This window comes from Grus americana, chromosome 2, assembly GCF_028858705.1.
Source record: "Grus americana isolate bGruAme1 chromosome 2, bGruAme1.mat, whole genome shotgun sequence".
Classification (NCBI taxonomy): Eukaryota; Metazoa; Chordata; class Aves; order Gruiformes; family Gruidae; genus Grus; species Grus americana.
The window spans coordinates 19,004,492-19,020,183 of record NC_072853.1 but is presented as its reverse complement, the minus strand read 5'-3'; positions in this window follow the sequence as shown (position 1 = coordinate 19,020,183).

Here is a 15,692-nt window from a genome sequence, read left to right as displayed (position 1 = left end):
ATGGTTCTAAAATGTTTTAGATTCCTAGCATGAAAATTGCTATATGCCCACTATCATTACAAAAGAGAAAATGACATGTTCTAACAGTTTAAATACAAGGCAGGGAAGTGGGTACTTGTGAGTTCTTGTACAAAATCCTGCTGTGGCTTTGGATAATAATAATTATTATCGTAGCTAGTGTTTAATGTTTCATATGCCATAGCTTGGAAATGTCAAGTGAGATTATAATAAATTCCAATCCCACACAAATTCTACAGCCTTTTAGCAAGTGGTTATCCCCCCAAAAAATCTGAAATATGAACAGATAATATAAAGGGAAGGCTGATATACTTCAAATGTAGACTGGGAGCAAAAGCACTGAGTAATTGAGGAAAACAATCCCATGGAGCTCAATCCATATGCTTTTTTAATCCTCAGAAATGCATTTATATAGCGAGACTATTAATTGGATTTATATTACATTTAAAAGAAAAGAAGGTGACCTTGAAGTATTTGAACTCAGGTGTGAAATACAGCTAAAACAGGCAGCCTGCAGTAGCCTTGCAACAAATCCTGATCAGAGCTTTATTCTCAATCCATCTTTGCTCTCCTTGAATTAACCTCTACTTCAGTTAAAAACAAAACCAAAACAAAAACCCCAACCACAAAACAACAAAAACCAAACCTGAGATCAGGAGATCAGTCCTATAAGTCTGTTGTGAAGAGTGCCTGGAAGACCTCAGAACTGTGAAAAACCCTTACATTACAATTCTTATTTGATGAACTTAATGCATAACCCATTCCCTTTTGATATGCACTGCACATAGTACAGCACTGTTGCATATTGCGGAGGAGAGAAATTATTTACCATTATAAAATGTCACCTCTTTTCCTGCCAAAATTCTTTGCCCATCTTTAAAGTAATTAGTTTTGTCATGACTATTCAAAATTCATTAATAGAAAATTCTGGCTGATTAAGCATGTCCAAGGCCAAGACTCACAAACAGTGATTCCTCTGATTTACATGGATTCACAGAGTAAATATTTGTCTGATACTGAGCCAGAACTGCCTACATACTTTACATTATGTTATCAAAGATTAATTTTGCTCTTGATCACACAATTTCACTAACTTTATAAAAAATGGAACAGAAGGCTCAAAAACCCATTACTTACCTGTGGGGACTAAAGTCTAAAAGCACTTTGCCATTGTTCAGAAGACAGCATTTCCAAAAGCTTTTTAATTTCCCTGCTGGTAGGAGAGAGAAACTTGAAACTTTAACACAAAATGGATTTTTTAAAAAAGGGCTCCCACTTCACACAATAAACCAAGAACATGAAGTCTCTGTTGACTACTTTCTTTTTTCCCCATCTCCTGATTTCATATATTCTATTGGCAAGCCTATAGACAAATACTTGCTACAGTGCACTGCTCACATTTTGAAAACATCTGCAAATTTACCACTGTCAACATTAAGAACATAAACGTGCAGTCTGCATTCAAAGAAAGGAGGAAAACAAACAAGCAAACAAACGTCTGCAATGGGAACACAAAGGTTTAATGAAAGATTTTGCTTTTCTTCTGAAAACTATACCACTCCTTAAATTGCTTCTTTCAACAAATTCTTTTCTAGAATTTTCTACAGAGGCACACGAGGGCATGAAGATAACTTGAAAATTGTTTTTATCATTTTGTGTCCTGTGGAACTATTTTCTTTGCTGAATAATCAAAACCTAGAACATTTATAGTCAAAAGTTGTTCTCATTTATAGACCAAGAACATTGAGAATCACTTTAAAATGATGGAGGAATTTTAAAAGGATGGTATTTCTATGTATTCTTAATTATGGTCTGTGATGCCTTAACTCTAGGAAGAAATACCAATCAAGTTCTATATGCACTGTTGTTATGAATAACCTAATAAATTCAATGTAAGTATTTGTTAGTAACAGTCTTCTCAGTTTTGTGTTTATGAGGTTCCAGCCTAGTTTTACAGATCATGAATTAATAATACTTGTTTGCCATTAAACAAAGGAGTCACATAAATTTCTTTTATTGTTGTGAATAACATCTAAGAGTGAGGATGGCTATATAGTGAAAGTCATACTGAACAGAAAGCTTTTAAAATGACAGAGGCACACTGGCATTACAGCAATGGAAGCACACTGGGATTTGGACTAAAATTCTAAAAGTTAGAGAACACAGGTGGAAAATAACATTCTGAAATGTTCTACTCCCATCAGACCTGTAAAGTTAAAGAAGGTTCAGGAAGCGTTTGTACTTTTGTATAAGCAAAATGCTTAAGACAGTTTCCCCATGACAGTTTCGCTCAGCTACAACAAGAAAAAGAAGCCATTCACATAGTAGCAGCTGATGTAACCAGCAGGAATAAAAAACATTTCTCTCTTTCTGCCTTCCAGCTTCTTGCCATACTGAAACACAGCTTTAATAGTACTTTATTCTTTACTTTTTTTTTTTTAATAAACTTCCCAAGACTTAGTCCCTATTAATTTTCTTCAAAGTGATAGTTGTTGTGTAAGAATAAGATGCAAGTGATTGTAAATGGGGAATAAAAATAATTTGAAGATGATGTAAATCAGAGCATTTTAACAGAATATGTCACAATTAAAAAGAATTTGAGGCAAATTATGAAGGATCAAACCTTTGGTAACACAAGTATGCACAGTTCTATTACCTTCAACAAAACATTATATGTTAATTAAACCAGGAAAAAAAAGTCTTTCATATTAGTTTTTTATAGACATGAGGAATGTCTCATTTCCTGAATACTGTCACTGCCAGCACTTTGGAAGTGAAAGTCAGAGAGACATTGCTCCATCATCCAACCACGTGTGTCTTTCTCTTCTGAACTTAGTTTTGCAAAGTGTATAGAAACAAATAATAGAATCGATTACTCAGCTCCATAATGAATATTCATTGTGCGTTGTTTGATTTTGAACCCTGCAGGAAAAACTAAAAATAATTCAGAGGCCTTCAGAGGATATATTTTCACTCATTTCCATTCTTCTCCTTTGACATCCTCTAGTAGTTTAGCTGCTCTTTCAAAGAGTGAGAAAATTAGTGGGGATTACATAAAGAGCATCACTCAAAATCTGTTGTGAGCTACTAGTGTGTTTTCAGGTCAACAGCTTCTAAAAATGGGGCTTTCTAAGCTTTAGTTCACGTTATAAAGAAAAAAAAATACCAGCTGAAGACATATTCAAAGTGGCATTCAGTACTATTATAATAAAATTATAAAAGGCTATTATAGTTGCATTGAATAAATAAATTACATGACTGTTTCTAAATTGCATATTTAATCATCACATGATTCCAAGTTAAAAAAAAAAAAAGAAAAAAAAGCCTAAACAAACCAAGCAGTGCATGTGTTTTCTTTTCTTGGTTTTCCAGAAGTCTACTTTGGGACACCTACAATGGGATAATTTCATCATTAAGACAGTAAAGTCCATATTTCCACATGTGCAGGTGAGCTACCTGTTTAAGCCCCCGTTATAGTAAACAAATATCTAGTTAGGTAGTCAATGTGGCTTAGACTTATTCAGCTGTCTCTAGCACAAGGGTAACCTCCATAGTAAACTGATTTACCACCATGAACTGTTATTTAGAGGTGGTGAGCATCTCTATCTCCCACTTACATTTAGAAAGATCCAGAACATCTTAATGCTCTCACATGAAGTTGTTGTCATCTCAAAGGGCAGTGCTCAGCAAAACATAAAAATTTTTGGTAGTCGACACAGAAAGTAATATTTGTGATTTTTCATGTATCAGAAGAGATTAATTTTCTTGTGGAAAATAGGGAATCAGTCTGAGGACTGCCTGTACTTATACCCAGCCTCTGTAGGGCCAGGAGTTAGCTGGACTGTGTCCTGGTAGCAATAGTACATTGTCCTTTGGAAATGGCAAGGCATAAGACACGGATGCAATACAGGAAAGTCTATAATTTCCTAGGAAATTGTTTCAGAAGAGAACTTTATGCCAGTGTTTATTTTTCTATCTTTTATAAGCTTCCTTCTTAGATGGAAACCAAGGGGACCAGATTCCTCTCTTATTGCATTCCTACCTATAGGTCTAAAGCATGGTGTTCTTTGTGACCCGTTATGGTTATTTAATTTCTGTTGGATGATTGACAATTTTGTAAAAAATTTTTCACTCAAGAGCATTCTTTATATTCTTCAGCTAGTTAATTGTAAACATAGACAATCATAGTGTTAAAGAATGAGTTTCCATGCATAATGTACAGCATCAGACTGTATTAGCCCCACAGTCCATTGTATCCAAGAGGGACCTGATTCTGTGTTATTTTTCATTTATTGGACTCCTGATACCTGTTTAGCATGAATGTAAGATACCCCTGTCCTGGTTTCAGCTGAGACAGAGTTAATTTTTCTTCCTAGTAGCTAGTATAGTGCTGTGTTTTGGATTTAGTATGAAAATAATGTTGATAACACACGGATGTTTTTACTTGTTGCTAGGTAGTTGTAGTGCCTACACCAAGTCAAGGACTTTTCAGCTTCTCACGCCCTGCCAGGTGCACAAGCAGCTGGGAGAGCACAGCCAGGACAGCTGGCCCAGGCTGCCCACAGGGATATTCCCTGCCATAGAATGTCATTGTTTTTTTTTTCCTTCTGCATGTGGTGAGCAATTGCATTTGTGCACCACTTGTATTACTATTATTGTTGTTGTTATTATTATTATTAATATTATTCTCTTCTTTTGTAATCCTATTAAACTCTCTTTATCTCTAACCATAGAATCATAGAATGGTTTGGGTTGGAAGGGACCTCAAAGATCATCTAGTTCCAACCACCCTGCCATGGGCAGGGACACCCTCCACTACACCGGGTTGCCCAAAGCCTCATCCAACCTGGCCTTGAACACTTCCAGGGAGGGGGCATCCACAGCTTCTCTGGGCAACCTGTTCCAGTGCCTCACCACCCTCACAGTGAAGAATTTCTTCCTAATATCTAATCTACATCTACCCTTCTTCAGCTTAAAGCCATTACCCCTGGTCCTTTCACTACATGCCCTTGTAAACAGCACCTCTACAGCTTTCCTGTAGGCCCCTTCAGGTACTGGAAGGCTGCTATGAGGTCTCCCCAGAGCCTTCTCTTCTCCAGGCTGAACAACCCCAACTCTCTCAGCTTGTCCTCAGAGGAGAGGTGCTCCAGCCCTCTGATCAACTTCATGGCCTCCTCTGGACTCGCTCCAACAGCTCCATGTCTCTCCTGTACTGGGGCCCCCAGAGCTGGACGCAGTACTCCAGGTGGTGTCTCACCAGAGTGCAGTAGAGGGGCAGAATTCACAACCAGTCCAAACTGGTATTGGATTAGCATTAGTTACCATGCGTGTATACACCTGCTGCTATACCCCACGTCTGTCCCAGGGAAGACAGACCCAGGGTTACCAGAAAAATACTAGCAGTTACACGCAGGTAAAGAACAGCTTGGAGGAACTGTTCTCTTACATGTCCATGTGAGGAACAAGTACCATGTTCCTTGGCTGCAGCCATCACTGGTTTGGGGCATGCTTAGCAGCAGGCTTCAAAAACAGAGTTCTCCCAGCCTTTAGCAGAGACATATCTCAACATTGTGGATGCATGGCAATCTCGAAAACACTGTGACTGATTTTCTGGAGAAGATGCACAAATCTTTCTTTCTACCTCTTCACTTCCACAGAGAATCTGACACAAAATTTCCATCCTGCTCAGAAAGTAGGGAAGCACGATACTTGGCCAAGTGGGTGTTCCATGTTCCCATGACTCCAATCATTTTTAAATCAACCCCAAGAAACCCGAAGACCTCCCAGTTGCACTAATCATTAAGTAAAATATTTTGGCATATGCTTGAATGGTAGATAAAAATAAAATCTGGGATCTTTGTTACAGTGACTTGGTCTGAATGGTTTGTCTCAAAGCAGACTTTGCCACCTAGATTTTCTCAGTAAAGCTATACACATTCTGCTAGGGCTTTACTTTTCACAGAAAAATCTATATACCAGATATATTCACATCTCAGAGGCATGAGGACTGCTGGAGTTTCTGTCTGCGGCCATTATTACATGTAAGTGAAGCAGTGAATTAATTGAACAAGTGAGCATTTGGAACAACCAAAACTAATTGTATCCTGGGAAACTAACTAGGGAAATGCATACTATTAAAAGTTAAAAGATTAATAGCCTTACCATGTTCTAATAATCATTGAAAGTGTTTACCTAATGACTCTAGGGTTTGCCTAAAGACTCTAAGGAAGTTATTGTCTCTTTAAATTCAGTACACTTTGTTGAAGTAGTAGGAAATAAGGAGTAGTAAGAGAACATGGAGACAGGAAACAATACAGAGACAAAGTGGAAAGATGGTTTAATAATTTGGACTGTACATTAATAATTAGGACTGTAATTTACAAGCAATAAGATGCACCTTGCACTTGTATCTTCTATGAGCTCTGGGACAAATCATTCAGTGTAGTACTCATCTCAGCAAATGTTATCTGTAGTCATCCAGACTCTTTTTATAATCAATAGAAGGAAAGAGGCCCTGAGCTTATCAGAACGCTTGAGCAAATGCTTATGTTCCCCAGACGTATCCACTTGGCCTTAGAGAACCACCTTGTGATTAGTGATGGTTAGATAAAGCAGCTTGGTGTCTCTCCTAGCAAGCAGTTACAGTACCAAGTATAGCAGATAAAATGACAGGTTAGGATTGTAGGCAACCTGAGTTCAGACAGATGAAGAAATATAGCTATACAGGCACTTAGAGTTAAGACTTGGAGTGCACCAGACTTCAGGCTGCACAGGCTGAGCAGTATTATAGTTAATGCTTCTAAGAGCCCTTGCCATAAAATGGGAATATCCAGTACTTTGCTATCTCATGGGGGAGAGGAAAAGAATCAGTAACCACACAGTAGTAACCGGCAGTAGTGGCAGTAAATCCTGCTTAAGGCTGATAGAGTAAGAATCTGATTTTGTCTAAAAGAGAGTAAAGGAAAATACAAATGTGAGGATTAGGATGTTTGTCTTAATCCATACCCCTAGAATGACTGGTAAAAAAGAGCAGGATTATCAGTAAGTGAATCGACTGAAAAATAAGTAACTTTCAGTGCAAGCAACTAATTATATAATTTATATTTAAAAAAAAAAATGTAATTTTGAATTCTCTTACATTTTTGAAGGAGGTGTCTACAAAGACATTCATAAGTTTGTGCTGGCATGAGCTGCAAAGGAACAAAATGTCTGACCTGCAAAGCATTTCTACCATTTACAAATGACTGCAACCTGATTCAAAGAAATGAAAAGTTAAAAAGTATTGGGTTTTATTTAGTGGAACTGAAACCCCACAAGATTGCACTGAGTTTTCAAATTTCCCCAGCTGCCCTTTAATGAATTCCTTTCTTACTAGGTTTCTGCAAACCAGCAAGTTAGCTAAGTGAGCTCTGTGAGTCAGCAAGGGGAGCATTCAATCAGCCACTGGAATTTAGCTGCTTCCAGGAAAACTTCTATTTCTACCTTTTTGGGGATGTCAATAGTCCAATGAGCCTGGCAATCAGGCAGGCCAGCGGCACAGGAAGTGAATTGCTCTAGCTATCTGGAAAGCTTGGGAGATGCTTAGTCAAATCTCCAGACCAGGAGCCAACAGAGCCAGTTGCTAAGGACATCTTAAAATTCATCAGGCACCCTGTGAAATGCGTCTAGCTAAATACCTAATTGCCCTGCAAACATGGTCAAGCTGGTGCCCTGACAGCCCAGGTATGCCACTGTGTGCCTCCCTGGGACCTCTCCCTGTCGGTTGGGTAAGAGGGCTGCTTTGCTTACCAATTTTGCGGTCTTTTTGGCTGGTTCACAGGAGGAACAGCTGTGGCGTGCACAGGGCTGGAGAGACATACAGCTAAGCAGATGGAGAGCAGCAGAAATTTGTAAAATTAGTTGTGGGAGCCTGGGAAAATCACTTAGATTTATTTGGAAGACTTAGGAAGCTGAATGATTTGGTTTCTTGGTTTCCATATGAAGTGTTGATATAATTCAATATTTCCCTGAAATACTGGATTTTTCTGGATTAGCATTTTCTGTCAGTTTTTTAACCAGCTCTATTCTCATGGCCTATTAAAAACAGCTAAACATTTTTGATAGTTCCACATAACCAGAAAATAGAATAGTTCATATTTAATATTATTATGCATTTTTATTTTATACTTTTCATTTAAAGAGTCAATTTAGCCTTGCAAGAAAAGCAAACCAAACCAAAAAAACCCCAACAAACCAACAAAAAAAACCAAATCGCATTTAATTTGGAGCTTTAATAGCCAGTTGAGAAATGCAACCCAGCTGTTAGACTGTCAGCATCCATTCTCTTGACCTTTTAGTCCTGAATCCACATCTCTTTCCTTGGCTCTAGAGATTTCTAGGCTTGGAATGGAGTTTTTTCTTTGAGATGTAAAATATCACTCTCTAGCTTTGGGGATAAATTGAAAATCTACTTGTCTGATTTAACACTTTAAAATGTTATTGGTTCTTGTACTATTATTGACTACAGTATTTACAGCTCTCTTGGGGATGGAAAATAGCTGCTCAACAATGGAACCTGGATTGATTTTCATTCATTAACTTTGAAAAAGGACATAAACATCCTGAACTATGTATTCATTCAAAATTTATCATTCCTCCTTATGTTTTAATCATGCTTTAGGAACTGATCTTATTGTTCCTTTCAAGAAAGTCAGTAATAAGTTAATGGATTAGAACTTCACTGGAAAAAAAAATCCAATGAAACTACTTTTCAACAGATTATTTAACCCTATTAGAATTAAAAGTTTTTAAGAATTTATACACATACATACATACAACACATTCTTCCATGTATAAGTATGTACACACATACATGTATAAATATGGAAGAATTAAAATATATCCAGCTTCATCATTTCTATTTTTGATTGACACAAACTGTAACTTATAATAATTTCACATACACACACATATATATGATATTAATTCTGTATTTCTTTCATAAAATATTTTATAAATCCTGATATGGGAAGTTAACATATTTGGTTTTCTGATAAAAAGAGAAGCTGGAGGAATGTGTAGTGAAATACATACAGTACAATGCATACACATCCTACAAAACATTTCACTATCTACCAACAGATTTTGGAGTGCAACCAGAATTGTCAGAATTCCCCAAATTATTGTTTTTACATCTGTAGTATGACTAGCATCAGTAAAAAACCTACCAAATACAGCAAATAAGAAGTAGTGAAGTACTTCAGATGCTTATTGGAGAATATGGAGTTCAACAGAGTGAAAACTACTAAAAGCTTGATCTTCTCACATCCTATGGCTGCTTTAACCCTTAGGATCTTCAGAACTGTATTAAGTCTTCCTCTTGTTGATGACAAATTGACTCCTGGACAGAAATTTGTTCTTCAGAGAATCTATATTTTGGAAAAAAAAAGGGAAAAAAAAAATCCTCCTCTTCATTGCAATTTGTTTAATCAGATTTATTAATTGGTAAGTAATCTGGGAAAACAGGCTTAAAGGAATCAGATTCATCCACACACTGTGGAGTTTGGTGAAAGACACTGGAGATTGAAACATTGTTTTCTTGCATTGCAAGGATTTAATATTAAATAAAATAAAGCAGATTCTTCCTGTCCTTCAGCAGAAACCATATAAACCCACAAATTTGAAAAATGTTTAATGTATGTAGAATTGTTTTTAGAAAGCAGAAAATTAAAGAATATAGGGCACATCTATAGATACTGAGCAAAAACACTTACAGGAAGTTGTCCTGGTTTTGGCAGGGGTAGAGTTAATTTTCTTCCTAGTAGCTGGCAAAGTGCTGTGTTTCGGATTTAGGATGAGAATAATGTTGATAACACACTGATGTTTTTAGTTGTTGCCAAGCAGTCAAGGACTTTTCAGCTTCTCATGCTGGCCTGCCAACCAGAAGACAGGGGCCACCCAAGAAGCCGGGAGGGGACACAGCCAGGACAGATGATCTAAACTCGCCGAAGGGATATTCCATAACATATGACATCATTCTCAGTATATAACTGGGTGTTGGCTAGGACGTGGGGCAGCTCAGGAACTAGCTGAGCATCGACTTTGGGTGGTGAGAAATTGTGTTGTTCATCACTTGTTCTGTATTATTATTATTAATCATCATTATCATTATTAAATATTAATAATTTTCTCTTTGTGTGTCCTATTAAATTGTCTTTATCTCAACCCATGAGGTTTTTTTCCTTTTCCATTTTCAGTTCTCTCCCCCATCCCACTGGGAGGGGTAAGTGAGTGAACAGCTGTGTGATTGTTTTAGCTGCCTGCTGGGTTAAACCAGAACAGAAGTTCATGCTGTTTCTTCTACGCTCTACATACCTAAGTGCTTTTTCAAATACAGGTCACCAAAAAAAAAAAAAAAAAAGGTCTGTACATTGAATAATACAACAATGTGCAATGAGATCATTGTTAAATAGCTCTAAATTTCAACTATATTTTGATGTTTTATCACATAGGAAGAATAATCTTCTTGTGAAAGTAATGGATTCAGAAATCCAGAACTCCTTTCTACAGGATGCTATGAAGGTCACAGATACAAAACACCTCTGAAAGATGATTACACAAAATCCTCAGTGGAAGCTGAAGCCAATCGTTTCTATGCAATCCAGCTATGAAACCTTCTACGACTAAACTTGTCAAAAGCCAGGGGAGAGAGGGAAGTGATGACAACAGAGTACTGAATATGTGTTCTAGTCTTTTGGCTTCTTGTTTGGAAGTACAGCTTACCAGTATCAGCAAAAGAGCTTCAAGATTATTTACTTGGAAGTTTTGTTTTTTAGATCATAGAGGTAAAAGTATACTGAGAAATGTTCAGCCTGGAGGAACTCCCTTTATGTTGATGGCAGTGAGGCACTTCAGAATTATCAGTCACCTCTCTGAATTTTCTGTGGTTTAGTTTTTCAACATTTCTTATCTGTGCCAGAGTATATGGCTCATTTGACAACGATGAGACCTAGAGACTACCTGACCTAAGATGTGCTCAGGCATTAGCATTGCTTTGATGACTCTGCAGAAGATGTTAAAGCACATAAAAACTCTAAAATATATTGGCAACCAAAGAGAAAAGGTGCTATGACCTGTCAGCAGATGACAACTCCTAACCCATTCTACTAAACCATGTACCTCAACAACTGATGGTGGTAGGCTTCTGTTGATTTTTATAAAAGATGTTGCAATTGTACCTTGTACTTTTGGAATTCATCCATCTGTTACTCTTCTCCTCTGAAGAAACGTAAAGCCTGTAGTGTACTTCTGTGCATTCTGTCTTCTTCTATACATATCCCTACAGGAAGCCTATGCATGTATGAAGAAATAAATGATAAATAAATATGAATGAAGAAACTAAAATTAAATAATTTTAAATTCTTCAGGTAATATTCTTCAGAGGAAACTTTGAGATTTCAGGAAATTAATAGTAAAGATCTATCTTCCCAGCCTTTTCAACATTTGAAGCTCCCTTTTAAAGAAATTCAGGATATTGCATGCAAGTCACTTCAGAACTTCATGAAACACTAACTCATTGACTTTCTAGACTGTAAATGTTTGTTCACGCAGCAAAGACTTGCCTTATTTCTACAGTTGTTCAGAAATTTGTTGTTACTTTTTCTGAAGTGATCTCAATGTTCTGACTGTTATTTTATGCAGTACTGGGGCATGAAATACTTTATGTCTGAGAAAGAATTTCCCAGTGACTAAAAATGAAGTGCAAATGGAAGCAAAATATTATTCCAATAGACATTTTTAATATGTCCTCTGTGGTTATCTGTTGTGTGATTCATCCTGTTGAATATATTTTATTCCAATATAAGGCTTCGAATGGTAGAATGGAAATTTCTGTGACAGAAAAGAGGCAATGTTGAGTATAGCCGGTGCCATACTCACCTACTCATTTCAGGAAATCTGTTTTTTAAATTTGTAGCCTCAGCTGTACATATACAAGACAGATACAAGACAAGACAACCATGTTATATGCCTTCAGTATGAACTCTGAAATGTGTCTGGAAAAAAATAATTTCATCATTTCTCCCATTTTTTAGTAGGCTTTTTTATAATTAGAAAAAAAGTAAAAATCTATCTTCAGGCTAAAATAGCTGCATTACAGAGCTTCAGTTGAGTAACAGTACTGCAATTGCATAGTTTACATCTTCATACTTAAAGAAACTCCAGTGCACTAGCATAACCTACTTAACCGCGGTATTAAGAGTTGCAGGCATTATATCCATTTACACACACCAGAATACTTGTTATATTCAATCAGATGATAATAAAAAAATAAAATAAAATTCCAGACCTGTGAAAAGAAAGACACAAATAACCTACAATTCTGAACACTGTATTTGTTTCTTCAAAGCTATGATTTATGAAGCTGAGAAAAACTCCTGTCTTCTTTTTAGGTAATTTTTATTATTGTGGCCATCCTAGACTTTTGGCTAAGCTTTCTTTCAAGTGTAAAGGTGTAAGAGAAAAATATTGGAATTCAAACAGTCCTCATATATTGTGTTGTTTTGTTTTGTTTCTCTGGAACAAATAAAAAAAGTAAAGCTCCTGGGTTAAGTTTAAGCAGGTAGTTGGAAACTTCAAAGGAAATGTTATTTACTAGAACACACTGAATTTTCAAAATTTTAAATTTCATGGGAGCTTCTCAATCAGAGAGGCTTTGCCTTTAAGATAATTTCCTCTTAAAATAACTAATGTGGCCAGCAATACAGTGCTCAGGGATCATCTGTAATATTTGTGACACAGGGTCAAGAATCTATTTTAACACTCAAGCTACTATTTCATACCCTGCCTCATTGCCTTCACCATACCAGCTATTCTGGCATAGGGTCTCACTCATTTCCTCGTACTTCTTACAGTGTCTGTCAATAATGAAATATTCTTCAGAGTAGAGACTTTAATTTGATGTCTCCAAGACTGTGTACATGAGACAGGTTTACTTAGCACAGTTTCCTTCCAACATGAGTGGTAAAAGTTTTGAAATTTTAAAAATTTTGTAGTTAGTTATTGAACACTTTTTCCAACTCTAATGTGATCAGATGTAATTATTTAAACAGTCCTGATATTCTCACTCTGCCTCTGTTTTCAGTGCTATGTAGCTCTTTCAAAAATTCACAAGTTCTGAGGTTCTGGAAACAAGTTTGACCATCAAGGAAACTAGAATATCCTCTTTTAATCTCAGCTGCTTTGATTTAAAAAATATTGAGCTGACAATTTTTCATAACCTTTGTTAGAAATAGAACAAACTGAACAAAAGTCTTTGCTGTTTATGTCCTTAAGACTTCAGATTTCTTTTCCTGCAGTAGGTTTTTATTAGCTTCTACATTTTTAAAATAGAATATGCAATAACATTGGTTTACTATTTCATGTTAAAAGAGATTAATCTTTTGACACAGAGCCATTGTGTAAAGTCACATAATCACAGAATCAAAAAAATGATGAGGCTGGAAGCGACCTCTGGAGGTCATCTGGTCCAACTCCCCTGCTCAAGCAGGGCCACATAGAGCCAGTTGCCCAGGACCATGTCCAGATGGTTTTTGAATATCTCCAAGAAGGGAGACTCCACAACATCCCTGACCAACCCGTGCCAGTGCTCGGTCACCCTCACAGTAAAAAAGTGTTTCTTGGTGTTCAGAGGGAACCTCCCGTGTCTCAGTTTGTTCATATTGCCTCTGGCCCTGTCACTGGGCACCACTGAAAAGAGCCTGCCTCTGTCATCTTTGCACCCTTATCTATCCTTAAATACCCTTCAGGATTATATACATTGATAAGACCCCTCCTTGAGCCTTCTCTTCTCTAGGCTGAACAGTCCCAACTTTCTCAGCCTTTCATCATATCCCTTAATCATCTTAGTGACCATCCTGTATGTCCATGTCTCTCTTATACTGTGGAACACAGAACTGGATGCAGTACTCCAGGTGTGGCCTCACCAGTGCTGAGAAGAGAGGAAGGATCACCTTCCTCAACCTGATGGCAACACTTCACCTGATGCAGCCCAGGATACCATTAACCTTCTTGGCCACAGGGGCACTTTGCTGGCTTGTGTTCAACTTGGTGTCTACCAGGACCCCCATGTCCTTTTCTGCCAAGCTACTTTCCAGCCAGTTGTCCTTCAGCATATATTGGTGGATAAGGTTGTTCCTCCCTAGCTGCAGGACTTCTGCAATTTCCCTCCTTAAACTTCATGAAGTCCAGGATTAGGGAAGATCATAAAAGCTGCAAATCAGGGAGATTGTCCTGAATCTTCCAAATAATAGATATGTGAAATGGAAGGACCTGTTTGGAAGTTGATCATACATTGTGTCTATGCACATAAAAAATATTTAGATAGATTGCAAAAACCAGGGACAAGGAACTTAAAAGAAGCATTCACCAAAAAGAAGTGGACCTGGAAAGAAGGGGCCTAGAAAGAAGGTGGTGAAGATACTGGCTGGTGGAAAGATCCTGGAAGTTGAGGAAGGACCTGAAGTTGGAGAAGACACATGGAGATGAATGCAGGGGAAAGCTGAGGGACCTTGGCTGGTAACACCCAAGACTGGTAACTGCAAGGTGTGGCACAGCAGCATCCAACATATCTTTGTGCCCAGCCTTCCTTGGCCGGCAGAGATGTGTCTGCTGGGAAGAGAAGCTGAGACCTACCAAATGTAATGCTGAGGGGAACAAGTTAGTGATTGTGAATGTGAGAGATAATCTAATTGGGTAAAAACTCCAATCCCCTTCTTCTTCAATAAACAGTGTTGTAACTCTCATTGTCTGAAGACATCTCAAAACTAATTTGGCTTCTTTGACTTCTCGGGCTTCAGGGGACCATAGCTACCTGTTTTTCTCAGAAGGCACATGTCAGAGTTGACAACATTTGTCTATGGCAGACCTATAGCATAGCAGATGCTGTCAATCTTCCTAAGAGAGCTCTAGAAAAATAATATTATCAGTACTATTATGGAAATTACTCTTACTTCCAGATAAATTCATAGAATCATAGAATCATTTAGGTTGGAAAAGACCTTTAAGAACATTGAGTCCAACCATATACCTAACACTACCAACTCCACCACCAAACCATGTCCATAAACTCCATGTTTATACATTTTTAAATAACTCCAGGGATGGTGATGCAAGCACTTCCCTGGGCAGCTTGTTCCAATGCTTGACAACCCTTTTGGTGGAGAATTTTTTCCTAATATCAAATCTAAACCTCCCCTGGCACAACTGTGGGCCGTTGCCTCTCACCCTGGAAGAAGTCACCAGGCAAGAGTTTTATACTAGTTTGCATACAGAGAACAGAAAATATATTCTTTGTAGTGATGTGATATAACTTGGGAACCTCTTAACACAATGTCTAAATATTCTCCAAAACCACAGTCTAAGTGGTCAACATGATATAATATCTACTGTCACTCTGCATTTCTTCTTTTTCAGTAAATTAATGAAACCCGGAAGGCTAACAGACTAGTCTACTTTTCCTATGTTCTGTATTTGGAAAGACTACAGCTAACTAGTCTAAAACCTTCCTGGTAGATCTTTCACATACAAAAAATAACATTCAGCAAATGTTATCTCTGTTTTCCAGTTATCATACATCTGTCAATTATATTTTTTTTAGTTCTGGCATATAGAACACTAGCTATGGATTTCAAAACCTA